The 3,508-nt window shown below is 44.3% G+C and overlaps 1 non-coding gene across 1 annotated transcript; it reads right to left on the bottom strand.

Moving 5' to 3' along the window:
- Positions 1-1,229: 1,229 nt before the first annotated feature.
- TRNAQ-CUG (transfer RNA glutamine (anticodon CUG)) lies at positions 1,230-1,302 on the bottom strand. Its single transcript has one exon. It is a non-coding gene; the product is annotated as a tRNA-Gln (tRNA).
- Between the last annotated feature and the right edge of the window lie 2,206 nt (positions 1,303-3,508).

Raw genomic sequence — 3,508 nt, 5'->3', positions numbered from 1 at the left:
TCAGGGGTGACTTTAGCATTTGCTGGCTTCAATAAAAGTCAAGATTTTGTTGATTATCCATATTTTTCCTGTTAAAGTGACAGTGCTACACCTTTAAGTTTGCTCTATCCCAGGTGGAATGTAACCTCAGTTAATTAAAAGAAAAATAAAATTACATAGCTTTCAATGGAGGTTGCCAATTTAATGAGTTTGGTGGGATAAAGAGACATCTTAGAATTGGAGTAAAGGGTGAATTCAGTTGTAAAGTCTGTAAGGGGAAGGACAAGGAATAAAGCTGTGTGCTCTGAAGATGAGCCAGATAATAAGAAACCAAGCATCAGGAGGGCTGAAGAGGGAAGACAGGGTTGTACATCAATGTCTTGTGTGGGTTGGTCAGCGGCGATGAGCAGGGGGAGAAAAGGTCTGAAATATTTAAAAATGGCACATCCACGTGTTACAGTTCATTGACACCCGTGAAGGAAAAAGTATTATGTTCCAAATGTGAGAAGACTGAAAATGAGAGATCTAAGAGACTTTTGGAAGGAGAATAGGCATGGCTTTCCCTGTCTAGTTCAGGCTTTAGTACTAAGAGTGTATGAGCATGAGGCAGAAAACGAGGCCAAACGAAGCAAAACAACCTTCTTACTCAGAACAGACAAAGTGAAAGTATTTGTCGCTCAGTCATGTCTGACACTTTGCGACCCCATGGGCCTGTTAGGCTCCTCTGTCCATGGAATTCTTCAGGCAAGAATTCTGGACTGGGTTGCCGTATCCTCCTCGAGGGGATCTTCCTGACCCAGGGATCAAACCCAGGTCTCCTGCACTGCAGGCAGATTGTTAACCACTGAGCCACCAGAGAGCCAGTAAATCCAGCTGGTGGTGGCATACAGGAATGATAAGGCTTTTGAGCCACAAAGAGCTGGACCCACACACATTTTTGGTACCAAAACTACCTCTTATCATCATAACATACAGTTAATCAATAGAGATAATATATGTAAAACTACCTTCTCAAACATGGAGTGAAATAAAACTGTGAAGTCTTAGGATTATAAATACTGCTTTGTTTAGGACTAAGTATAACCCAGTATACATTTCAGAATGAGCTGAAGATATGTCCACATATAGACAGACATGGATAATATCTTTTAAAAATTATTTATTTATTTGGCCGCACTGGGTTTTTGGTACGGCGTGCCGGGTCTTTAGTTGCAGCATGTGAACTCTTTGTTGCTCCATGTGGGATCTAATTCCCTGACCAGGGATTGAACCTGGGCCCCGTGCATCAGAAGCATGGAGTCTTAGCCACTGGACCACCAGGGAAGCCCCTCATATTACGGTCTTCATGAAAATCCTGACAATGCTGATTCTCTTTTTGGTAGTTTAAGCTGTTCATGATTGATGGGTTGATGTCCTGCCTTCTCCTTGTAGCTTTGCCCAACTCCTTTGACCAGTAGGGATGGTCTCTGATGTCTCAGATTTCTTCTTGAGTCTAAATTCCTCCACATTGCACTAAATCGTTGCCAGTGTAGCAGGACAAGATTTTGCAAGCTGTATCTTCTTCTCTTTGCTTCTTAATGGCATTTCTTCTCCTTGTCCAAAGAGACAGATATTACTTACCCATTGCCTTAGGGAAAGTCTTGACAGCATAGAAACTCAGAACTGAAGTGTCAGATTCCTTGGGATTTAAAGTTTATCCCAGAAAATGTTTGAGCAATACCTGTCTAGTTATTAGTCCCTGTAGGAGAGCTCAGTCTGACTCTGAAGATGACTGGCCTCTCCTTGGGTGAACCAGTCTTCACTTGATTGAGCTCGTTTACACCAGCTATGCTAATCGCCCATGAGATCCTCCTCACTGCTGACCAGTGATGCTGCAGGACCAGGGATCACACAGCAGGAAGCTCACAGCAGGAAGCACACGCTGCTTGGCCTCAAGGCTGCTCAGCTTACTTTCTAAATCTCCCCACGTGGACAACCACTCTTCAACAACTGACCGGAGTCCTGGAAAGACCCAGGAAAGCAGAGTTGGACTTTGAACACATAGGTGGTAGACAGCGATGTCTCTGTGGGCACTAAGGTTTATAATAAGTATTCACAAGGTGCATACTGAAGGCAGTACCATAGAACTGGAAAGCACACAACATCCCATGGAAGATTAAGTCAGAAAGTGGACGTGTTTCAGTTGTGTATTCCTATGTGCAAATCACCCCAGTCTTAGTGGCTTAAAACAAAACCATTTCTCTGCTTATGATTTTGTGACTTAGTGGTTTGAATTGGGATCAGGTAATGATTTTCTCTGGTGGTCTTGTTGCAAGGAGGAAGCCAATTCTGACTCCTGTTAGAACTGTTTCCTTGATTTGCTTTCTGTTGCTTTTGTTATTATAATCATACAGAATGGTTGCCTCAGAGAATCCTGCCCCTCTGCCTGACTTAAACTAAAGTGCCTCTATTTGAATCCTGTCCACCTGTGGGTGGCAGGAAGGAAGAAATTAACACATCCCCTGCCTGAGACTTGCCATTCTAGGATTTGTTTGCAAGATTAATGACCTATTTACTTTGATTCCTCACCTCCCCCCATCTCTTATCTAGAAAAGAACCTGGCACCCAGACCCCAAGAAGATGGTTGTTTTGAGGTGCTATCCTGCCATCTTCTCAGTCTGCCGGCTCCCTGATTACAGTCTCTTCTTGCCTCAATACCTCGTCTCTCGGATTTGTTGGCTTATCGTGTGGTGAGCAGAGCGAGCTTGGGCTCCGTAACAGCCTTGCGCTGGTGTCTCAAGTGGTTGCCATCTGCTGTCATCTGGGGCTGGATGGTCCAAGACGACCTCATTTTTATTGCTGGTGGGTGTTGCCTGGATCAATCGATCGCACTCTGTCTCAGACCCTCTACCTGGTCTCTTAACTGCTTAGAAACTAGCCCTGGCCTCCTACATGGTGCTTTCAGGGTTGCAAACCGACCAGGGTGACTTGCAAAAGCTGCAAGACCTCATGTGACTGAGGTTCAGGAATCACAGAAAGTCACTGCTTCCACATGCTACTGGGCGAAACAGTGCATGAGCAGACTAGATTCAAGAAGAGAGGGAAGTAAGCACGGCTTCTTAATGGGGAATGTGGCAAGGTCATACTGCAAAGGTACCTGCTAACGGATGTGGGAACAGTTGCAACCGCCTTTGCAGACAAACCATCGTATATATACCTAAGCACTTAGCATAGTGCTTACATTTGGCTTCGTAGGCAGTGAGTCAGTGGGAATGATGGTGGTGGTGATCGATCATTGGTCAGTGATGACTGATAAGAGGGATGGTGATGATTTTCACACATGAATTACTATTGGTAGCTTCAGCACTGAGGATTCTGTCTTTGTCTGGCAGTATCAAAAATCACTGTCCATAAGACAGGAGGGCTCACTCACTCTTTATCATGCTCCGTTGTTTTCTTGTTATTGAAACAAAATGGTCTGAAAGTTCGCTGAACAATCAGCAGTATGACTTAGGATCTCAGATTCATTGAAAGAAGATCAAAAGGGTAA

The sequence above is a fragment of the Bos mutus genome, chromosome 24, assembly GCF_027580195.1.
Source record: "Bos mutus isolate GX-2022 chromosome 24, NWIPB_WYAK_1.1, whole genome shotgun sequence".
Lineage (NCBI taxonomy): Eukaryota > Metazoa > Chordata > Mammalia > Artiodactyla > Bovidae > Bos > Bos mutus.
This window is presented reverse-complemented; position numbering and strand designations above follow the sequence as displayed.